The 8845-nt window shown below is 32.8% G+C and overlaps 1 pseudogene; it reads left to right on the forward strand.

Annotated features, from left to right (window-relative positions):
• The window catches only part of LOC111634222, a 10688-nt pseudogene extending 2470 nt beyond the window's left edge, over nt 1-8218 (forward strand).
• Nucleotides 8219-8845: the final 627 nt, after the last annotated feature.

Consider the following 8845-nt stretch of genomic DNA (forward strand, 5'->3'; position numbering starts at 1 on the left):
ACAGAAGTGCGGTACAGAAAAAAAAAAGTACAGAACTGTGGCTTCCATGCATTTTGCACAACCTACAATTCGGCTCCCACTGAACTCTTTTCTGCCACCCCTGGTATACAAATTCAAGAACATATCACGCGAATATAAAAATCCATAAGTGTTTTCTTTTAAACGTAAACGCTTCAGACAGAACATTCATTTCATTCATGTTAATATGATTCTTAACATGGAATATGTTGTTACAAACATTAAAAAATATTTTATGAAAGTAACTATCTTATTATGAAGTATTTATCCATTTACAGATTACCCCTATTGTGAAAATGATCAAAGTTTTTGTAAAAATAATGGAAAGTGCATTCCAATTTCATATGTATGCGACGGTGACTTAGACTGTACAGATGGGTCTGACGAACGCGATTGCCGTAAGTTGTAATTATATTTACATAAATATCAAAAATCAGCTATAAACAGTAATTATTTTAGAAATAAAAGGTTATCGAATCGAAGATATACCTGGAGTAAGAGAAAGTAGAAGAAAAGGGCTTTCTTGGTTGATTAAGCAACGAAGATCAGATTGGGGTTGGGGAAAGGACACCAGTCGAGCCATTGTCACACTTCGTCTCTCCGATAGCCTGAATTTCGATCTAACAGAAAGTCAATTAATGTTTAAGCAACTAAAACTTCAACTTTCTGGAGCATTACTCACGTAATGCAAAATATTATATACTTGACGATTGTTTACTTGTTTTAGGTAAAAATATATAGGCCTATACGTTTTTCAGAAAGGGCGTAGAAAATATCGAGGCATAAGAAGTAGCATCGTACGTACATTCGTTACTGGCAATTTGTTCTGATCCGAGAAACTTTCAAGGGTTCGATTTAGTTGAATTATTAAAAGAGAAAATGGAAAAGACAAAATCAATTAATCCTATGGTTGCATTGGCAATTTTTAATTCAAATCAAACTCTTCCGATACGGCAAGTAAGAAAATTAGAAGAAATTACATTAACGAAAAAGAATTCACCATACTTGACAGGTAATGATAAATATCTGATTTGATTAGTAAAAGTTTATAAACAGAAAAAATATGTTTTAGATTCTAATATCTAATCAATCTTATGTGTGTTTCATATAATAAAAATTTTATATATAATTTTACATTTAATTTTCTTAATTAATAAAATTATATTTTTACCGCTGCATGTATGGTATTAGACATCTTGCAAATACATAATACGCTATTGATATGTACAGTAGGTTACCTATAGCTACACTATAAGGTACACACGTCTGTAGCATATTCAGCATTTACCTAGAAGCGAGCTAAAGCTACAGATAAGTATAGTAATGCAACGTTATCAACAGCATTAGGTTAATTGTACGAGGGCTGTTCGGAAAGTTCGCGGCCTTGCCTATATGCGGCGCTGCGATCAATTTAATTTTTAGGCGGGAATAATTCAGCCATCTTTGCTAAAGATACGATACCAATTTCCGCTTGATTTGTCAAAAAGTTTTTCCAAGACAGCTTAGCAGATAGTCAGTGTGCACATGCTTTGTCAAAAATGGAGAAGATGGAAACTCGTGCGGTCATAAAATACCTGACGAAAAAAGGGTTGACCCCCATCTCAAATTAAAGCTGACATGGATGAAGTTTTAGGAGAGTCTGCTCCTTCGTACACCACTGTGAAAAAATGGACAGCCCTTTTTAAATCTGGCAGAAAAAGTGTGGAAGATGACCCTCGCAGCGGACGGCCGTCAACTGCTGTCACTGAAGAAAACATCGACAAAGTTCACGATTTGGTATTAGCAGATCGCCGTTTGAAAACGCGTGAGATAGCTGAGACAACAGGCATCTCTGTCGACCGAGTGCACCACATCCTAACCGAAGATTTGGGTATGACGAAGGTCTCAGCAAGGTGGGTGCCGCATCTGCTGACCGCCGAGCAAAAACGTGTTCGCACTTTGATGTCAAAGGAGTGTTTGGACTTCTACCAGAAAAACCCACAGGATTTCTTGCGTCGGTTTGTGACTACTGACGAAACGTGGATCCATTACTACACTCCTGAAACAAAAGAACAGTCGAAGCAATGGAAACACCACAGTTCGCCACCACCAAAGAAGGCAAAGACAGTTCCATCAGCGGGTAAAGTGATGGCCTCGGTTTTTTGGGATGCTAAAGGCATCATCTTTATTGACTACCTAGAAAGAGGAAAGACCATTAATGCTGTCTATTACTGTGAACTTTTGGAAAAACTGAAGAAAGAAATCGAAGAAAAGAGGCCACACTTGAAGAAGAAAAAAGTTCTGTTCCACCACGATAATGCACCTGCACATTCCGCCAGAATCACTGAACAAAAGATAAACGAACTTCGCTTCAAATTAGTTCCGCATCCACCGTACTCACCTGATTAGGCCCCCAGTGACTTCCATTTCTTTCCAAACCTAAAAAAATTCTTGGCTGGAAAGAGATTCCACTCAAATGACGAAGTCATCTCTGAAGTGAACGAGTATTTTGCACACCTTGACAAATCGACCTATTGTGATGGCATAAAAAAGCTAGAACATCGCTGGAATAAGTGCATTGCAAACAGAGGAGACTACATTGAAAAATAAAAAAAGTTTTAACATTATTTTGTTTGTTTTTCTATGTGAGGCTGCGAACTTTCCGAACAGCCTTCGTAAGGTGTACATTTTGTCAAAAAGTTGTTTATGTATTTATGTTAAAAATAAGAATTTTCTTACCTAAATTCAAACATATTACAAATCATTGTATTAATGTCGCTTATATAACATAAGTAAAATGTACAAAGTGTCCGAAGATTTAATAATAATATTTATTCTTCGATTCGGACACGTGCACAGATAAAGGACAAATATCAAATTATTGAAAAAAGGCAAATTTATAATATTGAAATTTTTCTAATCGTCTTTCTTATAAAATTTTAAAAGTTCGATATATTTAATTTTTAAAATTTTGTACAGATACTCGGGCATATGCGATAATGGCGTTGTGGTGTATGGAAAACCGAACTAAGTCATGCCAAATAAACTGTTCCACGGATGAAACTTTTAAGTATAATAGAAAGGTTCGATCTTTTAGCTCAATAAAAGAGCAATTAACTACGTTACAGAATGAAGACGGTAGCTTCGGAAATTTGCACACAACTGCCATTTTAATGCACGTAAGTTTCAATAATTCATTACTACGTAAGTACACTGTGTGTATTTTGTTTTATTAATTCTATTACGTCGATTTATATTAATAGGCGCTATTTTCCGTTGATTTAAACGTCCGCATCGCAAAAGAACGGATTGTAAGCAAAGCCATTGATTATATCATTTCGCAACAAAATCAAGACGGATCCTTCGGGGATAGTTTGGCAACTTACTTAATACTTCCAATACTGAATAGAAAAAAATTTGTCGATTTGGGAAAATTAAAATGCTCTATGGTCGAACCACGTTGGTATCTGGATTTCTTTTGGTATTTACAGTTTCCACATTGATTATTATTAAATCTTTTCAGGCAACGTTACAATGCAGGAAGAAATCGATTCTAAAAATGTCCCGAAGCACCGTGTTAGCTACTTTATTTTCGTTGGACAAGATAAAGATATCATTTCTAATATTTTATTGAACGTTCCCGTTAATTCGACGTTTTACGATGTCATGCGATTAGCTTCAGAATTAGATAATAAATTTCGGTAAGTTTTTATGATTTGTTTTTTTCTCCATGAAATTCTTACGCACACATCAATTCTTATATTAAAAAAGATAGTTTCGTGGCTTTTGCTTAAAGTTATTAATTAAGACCAGTTTTCTTTATTAATACAATACCTTAGTGTGTAGAAGACGAGGACATGAGATTACTCCTCTTAATGATTACCATTGCATTGTCAATTTTCCAGACGAAGCAAGTAATTTCGTCACTTTTGGGCCTGGGTGTCAGCTAATTGCATGTTTTACAGTATTAACAAATCAATAGATTTATTTATTTATTAACGGTGTTAGATGAATATTGAAGAAATGAGAGAGAGAAATTATCATCTACATTAATACTAATTAGAGTAAAATTTTTTATATATCTATGTCTAATGGTTTGGCTTTCCACTCTACGTATTTTATGTATTACAGAACGTAGAACATATAGCGCATGAATTATTGAAATATCTATGATAAAACTGTTCATTAATTTATTTTTACATTCTCGGTTGATATATATAACGGAGGGAAATTACGACGATCGGTGAAAAAAATTATTCCCCAAAATGTCAACAAATGCAAAAATATTTAATGAAATTTCTGTATATTTCGATGTTAGTGTGTGGGATGTAGGATTTTGTTCACGTCCGTTGAAGTTTAATAATTCCTGTGCTTTTTTGAAAAATTTCTAAAATTTTGCAGGCTGTTTTGCTTATCAGGGGGATCAACGTTGTTAAATTTTAAAGGTCGAGGAGGTAGGGAAATAAAAGGGGTCGTGTGTATTTCCCGTAGGGTAGGACTTGACAACGTCGATTTCACTCGTTATTAGCATTTCTTATAAAACTCATTTCTACTCTCAAAATTCAGCTTTTTGTTATTTTGTAATACCTAGAAATATAAAAAATTGTTTTAATACAATATGATAACAGATGAGGCAACCGAAATTTTAAATGTTGCCGAGAAAGTTGAGCAACTCACTGCTGGTTCATTTTTTCAGTGTAATAGAAAATGTATTATACATTCATTGATATTTATATTGTCCAAACATGATTACAATTGCTAATTTTGTAAACACTTTCATAGTATTTCAGAATTTAAATGATAAAATTCTATTCTTGTTTATTTCTTATCGTTTCATAATTGAATTTATTTTCAGTCGATAATCCATTAAGAAATACTAGTCGAAATTAGTTACAATAGACTTAACATCATTACCACTCGATACGGTAAACACATGTTCGTTATTTTTTATGTACATTACGCCCAGGCTAAGCCGAACCCCTTGTAATTTGAAAAGTTTGTATCATTTTTCTATTTAAAATAATGCACGTATTTTACTCTATACTCGAAACACATAAATTAGATATAACTCACGTGTCGTGTGTATTGCTGCTCATTCTTTCTGTCACCGTCTTTGACTTAACAACAATTCAAATATCTATTATTCACTGAAAACTTACTATTCACTATCTATTTATTACTATTCACTATCTTACAATAGTAAAAAATGGCATCAAAACGTACACACAATATTCTTAACCCCGTTATTCCGAATCACCACTTGTCTCAATTAGTTCGGATTGGCGCGACTATAATGTATAAGCCTATAGTAAATAATTTTACAGAGTTTGCTATACCGGGAATTTACTGTATTAAGATTATTAAAATTATACTATATGCCACTAATTCAATTATCTTTATATAAGACGACATTTAAATCGTTTCAGATTTAAATATCATGATTATCCGTGGGGTAAGTATATATATATGATATTCGGCCTAGTCAATGATCCCGAAAAAAGAATTTACTGGCAACTTTATAAAAAAGTCGACAATTCGACAATCTATTTTGAACAATGTAAGTATTTCAGTCATTTTTATGCTCTCTTTCTAATTCATTTTATTATTTACTAGCTGCAAGGACCCGCTTTGCTGAGTTTTTATATGTGGGAAAAAAGTAACGATAGTGAAGATTAAGATAATTACATTATAGCCAATCTTACCCGTTTTCACAGAATGCAATAATTAGGTCTCCCGTTTCCAGACTAATTAGAGACCTGGTCCCCATTCTATTTCTGAACGTCTCCAGTTCACGTCCAGTCAAACGAACTATTTTCAACGTTTCTGGAACGTTTACAATCGTTCTATAATCGAACCAATATTCGAATTTTATGTTCGAATTTAATTCGAACAAATTCAAACATTGTTCGAATTAAAATCGAACAAATTCGAACAAAACATTCGAAATAGAAAGCCACTTTCAACCACTTTCAGCCTCATATCTCCCGCACCCTTATAGCTATCGAGACGCAACCACCCCTATGCACGAAATGAGACTTGGGGCTACCACCACATACAAACACCATTCACGTGCGATGTGTAGTTTTGGCGAAAAAGTGAAATATAGGGACACACACGTCCATTTTTATATATAGATATAGATATAGATATAATTGTTTAATGTTATTCTTAATTCGATTCTTACAAATATTTTACAAATATGCCATACGAAATTATATTTTTATATATTTTGCAGCACCCGATAAAGTGATTCCTGAAGAAGACGATGTATACGTTTACTGGTATAAATCATTGAACGAGTGAAAAATTTTCACTGTAAGTTTTCTCATTTTATAAATACTAAACTAAATAGCAATAAAATTGTGATTTTACCTTGAAAAATGGTATATTATCGAATATATCTTTTATATTTTTTGATTGATAGTCGAACCACAATTCTGAAACACCTGAACTGTTTAAGAATTTTTGAACACCTAAACTGTAACTGAGATTTAATTTTATAAAATCGTGAATTTTTGTTTTCTTTTAATATTTCTTCTATTACATATAACAAAGAGAAAAAGTTGGCGTTCAGTCAAAACATGGCACTCCCAAATTTTTCTTTATTTAGATGTTTTCTCTGTGCTTTACATTTCAATCTCGCTTCACCAATTTTTCTACGACATTTGTTAAACACTCAGACGTGTGTAAAGTCTTAACATTGAGGCTAAAATTTTACAAAGGTAAAGTTTAAAAAGTACATAGAAAATAGTGAATAATTTTATAATTTTATTTCGATGTAATTATAATTAACGTAATTTTTAACTAACATTAAATTATACAAATGTAAACTTGATGAGAAACACATGAAATAGAAGCGTCGCTCACTGTTTGGTGGTTAATGCTCTGATATGCTGACGACACTGTAATTCTTTCTGATACCCCACAAATGTTACAAAGTAAAATTGCAATTCTGGAGAAATATTGCTGTGGCTATGGATTAACTATAGATGTTTCTAAAACAAAAGTAATGAGATTCGATCACCCACAGAAAGGTGGTTGATTATAATCGGCTTCTACGGGTCGTTTTGGATTACATCTACTTGAGAGTATTATTTTTATCTTTTGTATAATTTATACAGGCTATACAAGCCCTTTTACTTGTCAGGTTCTTCTGTCTTTATACTGGAAAAACCGTGAGAAAAGTAAATAGTTCTAATGAACCGTAGAGCATTGCTGGCCATAGCTTTCAATAATGTTACTCATTACGAAGGGGCTTAAGGTTAAGTGGTTTTATGCACTCCTGAAAAATGTTTAGAGAAGTAACAGGATCAAATTAGTTCGAAAATTTCCAGATTTTTTTCTTGTATTAATAGACACAAAATTATTTTACTTTTTGATCTATTTTTATATTTTTTTACTTTATTAATTGTTTGTATTATTTTCAGGAGTGTTCCAGAAAAGATGTTGTCATTCACTTTCCGTAGAATTTCTAAAAACGTTTTTCCTAAATTTTCGTAATTCGGAAACATTGAAATCGAATCTATGTATTTTTATTTTCATTTATTTCTATACACAGCGAAGAATAATGCAATTTAATTCTTTTTAATGTCAGTTAATTAATTAAAGTTTTAAAATGTTTTAAAGTATATTAGTCCTACGTAATGCTGTTTCAAATGTAATAAAATACTTTAATAAATTTTAATTAGGCAAAAATATTTTTACTATTGACAATCTGTCTTTTGTCTGAGTGTTGCCTGTCTATCGTTAATCTCGAAAACGGTGTTAGATAGATTAAAATCGAGATTGGATATTGAATACTTTACGACTCTGAGATTCCAATTAATTGTATACGAAGTGCTGGTGTATAAAAAATCACGAAAATTAAAAAATAATTAAATATTGCAGTTGGGCATTGTGACGATGTTTATTTCTTTGTATTGCTTCACGTAAACGTGTTAATTAAACAGGAATATAAATTTAATTGTAGTTGGAATTTTTACTTATGGAAATAAAGAATATTTACAATAAGATGTTTTTATTTACATGAAAGTGTGAGACTCACTACGTAATCTGTTTACTTACGTAATTCATAACATTACTTCCTAACAAATAACAAAAGACAGCAACCATATTATAATGAAAGTTTTCACCGATGGATCGAAAACTAGTAATGGCACCAGGTTCTGTAAGTCGTTTGTTTGTCACAAGAACGTAGCAATGTACTTGACTGTTTCTTAATTTCGGAATCTTGCCATTTATAAGCAAAAAGGCAACCCTGTACTTTACCAGAGTATGCCTCGCGGTGTCGGGATAAAATAAAGTTTATTGAAGAAAAAGAACGCCTCACAAAATGCAGTCAGTTCTTGAAATATACAAGTTTTTATTGATATTGCTGAAACTTTTATCAGGGCAGGAATTCCGTTATTGAAACTCATTTAAAAATTATCTTGAAAACTACATATTGGAAAGAAACTGCCAGATGAAAGCACTATTTCGAAGAATGACTTGCCTTCTATCTACCAAGAAACTTTCCAAAAAGAATTTAGTACCGTAAACGAGAATCCAGTCTGGTTTATCTTAAATGAGACTACTATTCCTAACTGCTGGTTCTCGTAAAAAAGGTGTACATAGGAGTTACAACGAGAAACATAGGAATAAGGGTCGAAGAGCATAAACATGATGTTAGAAAAAGATCTAACGCAACGGTTCTGGCCCAGATGGCTCAGGCCCAAAGATCCGTAGTTAGGTGGGAGGATGCAAAAATAATCAGACAAGGTCACTCCTTAACTTTAGCGAAAACTGCCAAAAAATGGAAATATATAGGAGCAAGCTAGATGAAAAACGCATAAACGCCAGAGATGCGGAG

This window comes from Centruroides sculpturatus, unplaced genomic scaffold (assembly GCF_000671375.1).
Source record: "Centruroides sculpturatus isolate CEXI.00-Female unplaced genomic scaffold, Cexi_2.0 scaffold740, whole genome shotgun sequence".
Lineage (NCBI taxonomy): Eukaryota > Metazoa > Arthropoda > Arachnida > Scorpiones > Buthidae > Centruroides > Centruroides sculpturatus.